General features: G+C 40.0%; 1 pseudogene; it reads right to left on the minus strand.

The window, feature by feature from the left end:
* Window positions 1-6,140: 6,140 nt before the first annotated feature.
* Window positions 6,141-7,940, minus strand: LOC129684627 (heat shock protein HSP 90-beta-like; annotated as a pseudogene).
* Window positions 7,941-8,344: the final 404 nt, after the last annotated feature.

Consider the following 8,344-nt stretch of genomic DNA (forward strand, 5'->3'; position numbering starts at 1 on the left):
TTTAAAAAGTAATCCCTTAATTGTGTTTACAGTTTCAGGGTGTTAGCATCTTTTCTTCGGCAGGCTCTGAGGGCTTATAAAGGTCAAGTCTGAGGAATGATTTCTCACTCTCTTTCTGCTGCCTATGGATGCAGGTGTAGAACTCTCAGCTCCTTCTCCAGCACCGTGCTTGTCTGCACACTGCCATGTTTCTCACCAAGATGATAAGGGATTAAGCCTCTGAAACTGTAAGCAAGCTCCAATTAAATGTTTTAACTAGAGTTGCCATGGTCATGGTGTCTCTTCACAGCAATAAACATTAAGACACTCTCTATTTTAATTAAATTTTTATTTTTTTACATTAATTACATTTTATTTACTTTGTATCCCAGCTGTAGCTCCCTCCCTCATTCCCTCCCAATCTCACACTTCCTCCCTCATTTCCTCCCATACCCCTCTCCAAGTCCACTGATGGGGAGGTCATCCTCCCCTTCCTTCTGATCCTAGCTTATCAGGCCTCATCAGGACTGACTGCAATGTCCTCCTCTGTGGCCTAGCTAGGCTGCTCTCTCCTCTGGGAGCCAGCCACTAAGTTCATGTCAGAGACAGTCCCTGTTCCCCTTACTAGGGTACCCACTTGAATACTGAGCTGCCATGGCCTACATCTGACCTTGGGATTTAGGTTATATCCATGAATAGTCTTTAGTTGGAGTATCAGTCTCAGAAAATAGCCCTTTGCCCAGATATTTTGGTTCTGTTGCTTTCCTTGTGGATCTCCTGTCCTCTGCAGGTCTTACTAACTCCTCCTTCTTTCATACGATTCCCTGAACTCTGCCTAAAGTTTGGTTATGAGCGTTTTGTTGTTGTTGTTTTGTTTTTATTCTTTGAGATTTTTTTTGCATGTAGTGTGTTCTGATCAAATCCATTTCATTTCTATGCTTTCAGATTTCTTCCCCATCCCCATTTCTTTTGCCTCTCAAGTTTCTTTTTTAAATCAGATTTTTATATATTTTACTTTTTAAAAAAGTTATGTGTAAGTGTGTGTCTTTAAGTGGGTAAATGCATGGGAGCATAGGTGCTTTCAGATTCCAGAGGTTTCAGATACCCTGGAGCTGGAATAGTAGACAGCTGAGACCTGTCTGAAGTTGGTCTTCTAGAAAAGCAAGTACTCTCAAATGCTGAGTCTTCTCTTTAGCTTCCATCCCTAACAACTTTCTATGCTACTTCTTTCAAGCACACCAAGTCCTCCTCATGCTCTGTGCAATTGTGTGGGTATAAAACCATTTATTTAATGGAGCATAGCTAGACAATCAGAGCCTGTATCACTGAAGAAAACCTTCCACAGCATCTTCCAGTTTCAAATAGAAACTCAGCTTAGGGTGGAACTGCATGATCCTCTCTCCGATCCTCAAGTCTGGGAGTTTGCCTGGCTTGCTTTTTTGCAAATCAGTACACACCATCACAGCTGCTGTGTCTCTGTGTGTGCAAAATCTCTGCCATGTCCAGCAAATCACATTTTGCTCCAGTCATCCACTAGTTTTGGCTCATATAATCTTTCTTTCCTCTCTTTTAAAATGATCTGTGGGTCTTGTAGGGAGGGGCAATGATATAAGCAAACCCTATTTTGCTGTGAGCATCCCATCAGCCTCGGCCTCTTATTTTCTGCATGTTGACCAGTTTTGGAGTTCTGTATTGATGGCCATCTACTCTAAAAAGAAATGTCTCTAATATGAGTTGAAAGATATATTACTCTTCAAAACTCACTTACAAAGAAAACAATAATAAGCATTGGAAAACTGAGCTTTGTCATATAATTCATTTTGGGAGCTATGATTACCAGATCTTTTCTGCTCTGAAACCAACTAATATTTCTATAAGATAAAATCACATTTAAAAATTTAATTCCTTATGGATTACTAAAGGCAGTATCATGATAACTCTGGGATTACCGATGAAGAAATATGCAGAGGCTATTTAAGAATCATGCAGGGCATCATCTACAATTGAATTGACATCAAGCACAGCAGCACACCGATTAGCAGGTTGTTTCTTATGAATTATAATTTTTAGCAGTAGGATTATTCTGAGGGAAAGAATAGCAAAGGTAATTTTTAAAAAATCAGGCTATCCTCAGTGTTGAGCAGTACCGTTATAGGCATTGTAGAAATAGCCTGACGATATAGGTTTTAAACCACTTTTGCTTTTGGCTGATATGGGCCATTCTAATTTAAGGGTGAGTTAGGGCCTTATTATTCAAACTATTTTTTTTAATTGTCTTTACACCCTTATCATATTCTCCTCCCTCCTCCCCTCTCAGTCCTACCCTCCCTTTTCTTCCCCCTACCTCTCTTTCCCTACTCTTCGGAAAAGCAGAGCTCCCCAACTCATCCCAATATATCAGCTGGCATCAGGACTGAGAGAGTCCTCTTCCCCTGTGGCCTGACAAGGCAGTCCCACCAGAGGAAGTGATTGAAAAATAGGCAACAGACTCCATGGCAGAGATAGCCCCTTCTCCCTTTACTAGGAGACCCCTCCCCCAAAAGACTGAGCTTCCCATCAGCTACATCTGTGTAGGCAGCCTAGTCCAAGCCATGGGTGGCCCTTGGTTGGTGTTTCAGTCTCCACAAACCCCCTGGGCCCTGCTTAGTTGTCATTGGGGACATCTCTATGACAAGCTGGAGCCCTACAGCAGGGTAGGCTCCTAGGAGGATATAGGGTTGATTTTAGCTAAGAATCCTAGCAGCAAGGGTCATGAATACTGAAGAGGACACCCTGTAAATAGGCAGAACTCCTAGTGGAGGAAGAACACCAACACAAACACAAAAACTTCTATCCAAAATTTACCCTGCCTACAAGATGTGCAGGGATAAAAATAGAGCAGAGGTTGAGGTAATGCCCAACCAGTGCCTGGCCAAACCTGAGAACCACCTCATTGGAGAGAGCCAACCCCTGACACTATCACTCTGGTATGCTTGTAGACAGTAACCTAGCATAGCTGTCCCCTGAGAGGCTCCATCCATCAGCAGATTGAAACAGATGCAGAGACTCGCAGCCAATCACTGGGCAGAAGACTTGTGGAAGAGAGGATAGAAGGGAGTTGGCAGGAGCTCCATAAGAAGACCAAGAAAGCCAACTACTCAGACTATCTTAAATCAATACTACTTTAGAAGTTACAGTATCAGTCTCAGTAAAGACCCCTGTGCCCAGATGTTTTTTATTCTATTGCTCTCATTGTGGAGCTCCTGTCCCCTCCAGGTCTTCAAGGACAATGCAGGGAGATAATTTATAACTCCTGCACAGAAGTAGCCCATGGCAGCTCAGTGTCCAAGAGGGTTCCCCAATAATAGGAACAGGGACCATCTCTGACGTGAACTCATGGGCTGGCTCTTTGATCAGTGCCACCTGAAGGGGAAGCAGACTTACCAGTCCACAAAGGAAGACAAAGAAGACAGTCCTGATGAGAACTGATAGACTAGAGTCAGATGGAAGGGGAGGAGGACCTCCCTATCATTGGACTGGGGGAGGGGCATAGGAGAAGAAGCGGGAAGGAGGATGGGATTGGGAGGGGCTGGGGATGGGACTATAGCTGGGATATTAAGTGAATAAACTGTAATTAATAAAAATAAAAAGTTTAAAAAGTTAAATAGACCCTTGAAAATGTATGAATTAGACCTACTACATCTTCAAGTCCTGATCAAATCATGTTTCAATTTACTCTTTTAAGTAAAAGTCTCTTTCTTCTCTTGTTCCTTCCCTCCCTTCCCCTTCCTCCCCCTCCTTTTCCCTCTTCTCCCCTTTTTTCCTTCCCTTCCTTTCTCTTCCCTTTCCTTTTTTCCTTCTTTCCCCTTCCTTTCCCTCCCCTGCTATGTTCTCCTCTCTCTTTTCTCCCTTTCCAATTCCCTCTTCTTGTTTTCTTCTCTCACTTGGTACCCAGGTGCTTGAGAATTCTAGGCAAGCACTGCACTGTATATCACCTGACCATTTCTACATCACTCTGACAATTTCCTCTAGTTTGTTTGTATATCTCTAAAAGATTTTCATTTTTGTTTCCTCATCTGAACAACCTCTCATCAGCCAAATTATAACTTCTCCCTTTGATGTGTATGGTTTGTAAGTTACTAGTAAGATGAGAAGCATCTCAAGCCAAGCCTTCAGTTGTCCTTCAAATGCCTATGTTAAAACACAGATCTCCTCAAGGCTCCCTCTGTTTTTATTTTATTTATATCTATGTAACGTCTAGAGAAAACAGAAATTAAGTGAAACTCTTAAGCTTCAGCCCTCTCCAAGAACCAACTTACAAATAACTTGTATGTCTTACAAAAATATTTTCTATTCCTTACAGAAGCAGGCTTGTACCACTCTCAAAGATCTATATCCTTAAGGGAAAGGAACAGAGGTAAGGGGATACTTCTCTTAGATTTAGCCAAAGGCAAAATAAATTTGTGTCAGCAATAAAAGAGATTAGAGGAAGATGAACAGGAGAATCACACACACATAATCCCCATATGAGTAACTATTGGGCATTGGTGATAGGGAGACATGCCTGAACATTATGGAGCAAATATAGAAAGATAAGGTAGAGAAAGAATTCAGGAAAAAAAAAAGGAATTTAGGTAGTTTAGAGGCATCCTTGGAATAAACAGACTTTCAGACCCAGTTTTCTAAACCTAAGAACCTTTTATTTAAGTTGGAGAACTGAAACAATAGGTAGATGTAACAGTGCATGTGAGGAATTACTCAGCAGAAAAGGCTGGAAACACTAAAGTGGGAAAATGCAATGTACTATTTCACAGATGTTTTTCACCACAGAGATGTTAAACCCTAGCAAATTATTAGGAGTGTAAAATGCCTCTAGTATCTTGATTCAATAGGCTTGCTGGCTTACCATAAATCTAATTGGTAAATTTAGAAACATTACTAGCAGAGTTTATATTAAAACAAAATTACAAGAAGAATATTTTCCATAATCAACACATGTTGCTGTAGTCTGTGGGATGAGCAATTACTATTCTCCATTATTGAATATGTCTTTCCCTTTACAGAAATATGCACACATCCTGCAGGGCAAAATAAATACTGCCTTTTCTTTTCAACATATTCTTATAAAAGCGAAACATTACTTTTTTAAAAAAGTAAAAAATAAGAAAAAGTACACAGTTCTTTTCTATATAAATTACTAAAAATTTGAGAAAAGAAATATGCATTTTACATAACTATTGCCAAAAATCAGTTTTGCAAGAGACCATGTAACACTATGATGTTTATCCTCCTTTGTTTCTTAGTAATCTGTGCATACAGATTTTCTCTATTCTGTTTTATTAAATCTGTTCTTGAAAATGTCAAATATTTACATATATGCATATAAATGTGCAGTGTGTTGTAATTAAATCTGACCCTTTTGTATCTATCTACAAAGTTTTATTTTTGTTTTGTTTTGTTTTTTAACCAATTCCCTTCAAGTCCTTTGCCCCAGCTCATATCTTTTTGTTTTGCTTTTTGACTTTCTGTATTTAACCTGGACCATCTGTATGAGCATAGGTTTGAAGTTCTCCATTGGACCTCAATGGGTTCATCAGTGGCCATATAAATGTTGTACCTGTCAATGTCCCATAATCCATCAGTGCCCAATAGTTTATCAGGAAATGGTATGACTGTATAATTCCCTCCCAAATCTGTAATTGACTGTGGCCCAGTTTTGTGCAAGCCCATTTTAGCACACTGCAGCTGCAGTGAGATCATGATTACATTGTCTGTGTCATGCCTAGAAGATTATCTTTAAGTTTTTATGTAACATTTAAAGAGACAGTTGTTCATTAAATTTCAAAGAACAAAATTAATTAATAAAAAAGTTCAAAGCAAAACTTAACAAGACATAAACTCACATGTTGAAATTTTCTTTATAAAAATGCATCTTCTTTATTTTGCATAACAATAACAGAACAAAAAACACAGTGCCAAATCCTTTCCTGAGGAAGGGTATTTTCCTTCTTTAAGGCACAAGAACAAAATAAAAGAGATTGTTAGAATATGAGCAGAGATCAAGGTGAGTCAAAAGCAACCCAGTGTGCTGCTGCTGAAACCACAAGGAAACTATAGAGGACATGGGTTTCCCAGGGTCATCTCTAATGTATTTCATCCATGCAATAGGCACCATCATCACTTTAATGTGGGAGAATCTCATCAGGAACAACAGTACTGGGGTCCTCTCCTATCATCTTACCTTCATTGACGACTAAGTAAATGTATGATATTTGAGCCAAATGCATTAAGTGTGTTCAAGAGCCCAGACAGCTCCATTACTTGTCACCTGTATCTCAAGCCTCCTAAGTCACCTAGGCCTAGTTTAATCATGTTGTAAATGCAGTTGGAGTGAGTTTTGGAATTCTCAAAGTAGAAATTAGAGGATACCAGAATAATTTCAAACTGTACTACCACAAGGTCCTTGACCTTTGCTGTTTTTGTCCACTTAAAGTTTCTGCTGCAGGGTCTCCACAATAGGGTAGGACAAGATTGATGTATCAGGTTTTTCGTTGTTTGTTTGCTGCTGTTGTTGTTGTTTGGAAATTATGTAGCCTGTTATAGAGTTGTCTTGAAGTGCCTGGGCCTCCATGATCTACTCCACATTGGCTGTCCAGCCATAGGTGCTTGTCACAGTGCAGGGAGTGGAAGAAACAAGCCTTTTAGACACTGTAATTTTAGTTTTTTAACAGTGGCAGACAACTAACCAGAGCTACTCTGCAATCCAATTTTTCAGGAAGGTGGCTTGACTTCAGGGTTTCAAGTGTAAGCCTACTAACCTTTTTATCCAAGCTTTCCTTCATGAGACTGCAGAGATCCTCAAACTTTTCCTTACTCTCCTCAATTTTCCTTTTTTCTCCCTTATCTCCCGGTAGGTCCAAACCCTCTTTACCATTGAGACCAGACTCTTTCCAACAAACTCATCAACTAACTCAGTCACATACACCACAGCAAAGCCCAGATTCTGTACCTGCTCCACAAAGGCAGAATTGACCACCTGCTCTCGGCTCTGAGCAGTGATAGAGTACATGGGCTTCTGTAACTCTTTTGGGCAAGACATATGTTCTGAAAGGAAGACATCTCATCCCCACACTGAAAGGTGTGTTAGAGCTCAACCAGGTGCCACCACTAGTGGAATCTTCATGGATTTCAAGCTTTAAAGTGTTGGAGAATGCCTCATTGAATTTTTTTTTTGTACTTCTCTCTTCTGCTTACTAAGCAGATAGCTCAAGGGTTCTTCATGACGCTTTTGTTGATGACTTTCAGAATTTTGCTATGCTTGAGCATTTCTTAGGAGATGTTCAGGGACATGTCTATGGTAGTCAGATATCAGCCCGTCAGGGCTGTCTATGATGAACACACAAAGGACATAGAGTCTGAAGTTGTTCTTTTCTTTCTTTTTTTTTTTTTATTCTCAAAAAGTTCAAAATTATCTTGCAGTGCCCTGAATTTGAAATGACCTTCTAGAGATAAGTGCACAGAACAGGGAAAAAAAAAAAAAAATCTCAAACAACCTCCCCCAGAAACACAATCCAAAAACAAACAAACAAAACCCAGTAGTACATTTGAGGACTACCAGTTCCAATCTTGTCCCAGTATCAAACATCTAACACTGAAACAAACTCACACTCCTCAAGTCCTACCAACAGATTAGAAACTATGAGCAGCTCCAGTGAAAACAACCCTTACACCAAGTCAGCTACTATGCTAGCCATAAGGGTTTACCTCAAATCAGAATCCTAGCTGTCTGGCCACTATACCAGCAAAAGAGAAAGTGAAACTACTGACAACTACAGGCACACTGGGTAGCTACCAGTGAGTAAAGTCATGTGGTTTCCGGGCTTTCAGTTTTCAGCTACCAACCAGTTGGAAAGTTGTTCCCCATGATCTCAAACACATGTTGCAAACCACAAGCAACTAGACCATTGAGTGGTCTTACCCATATTTGGACAGACTATTGTAGATTTGATCATTTTCATCCTCAGTGATGTCAGCAGCTTTTCTGATCTACATTGTCTCAGTCCTTTTCAACTCTTCCTAATCAATGTCTTTCTTCTTCATCTTCTTGGTTATCTTTTTCTCATCTTTGCTACTGTCATCCTCCTCATCTATCCACATATCATCAGTTATAAGCTTCTCCTTGCTAGTTTGTGTCTTCTTCTTATTCACCTTTCTCATCCTTATGCTTTATCTTCACTGGCCTCCTCTTGTTCCTTCTTCTTCCTGTCCAGCATGAAAGGATCTCTCTCATAATAAATGCTGTCCCAAGTCATTTTCATTTCAGTTCATTATCTCTCTCCATCTGTCTTTGTCTGTCTTATGTTAGAAAACACTGAGTTCTGATTAC

Source organism: Psammomys obesus, unplaced genomic scaffold (genome assembly GCF_907164565.1).
Source record: "Psammomys obesus unplaced genomic scaffold, mPsaObe1.curated_primary_1811, whole genome shotgun sequence".
Classification (NCBI taxonomy): Eukaryota; Metazoa; Chordata; class Mammalia; order Rodentia; family Muridae; genus Psammomys; species Psammomys obesus.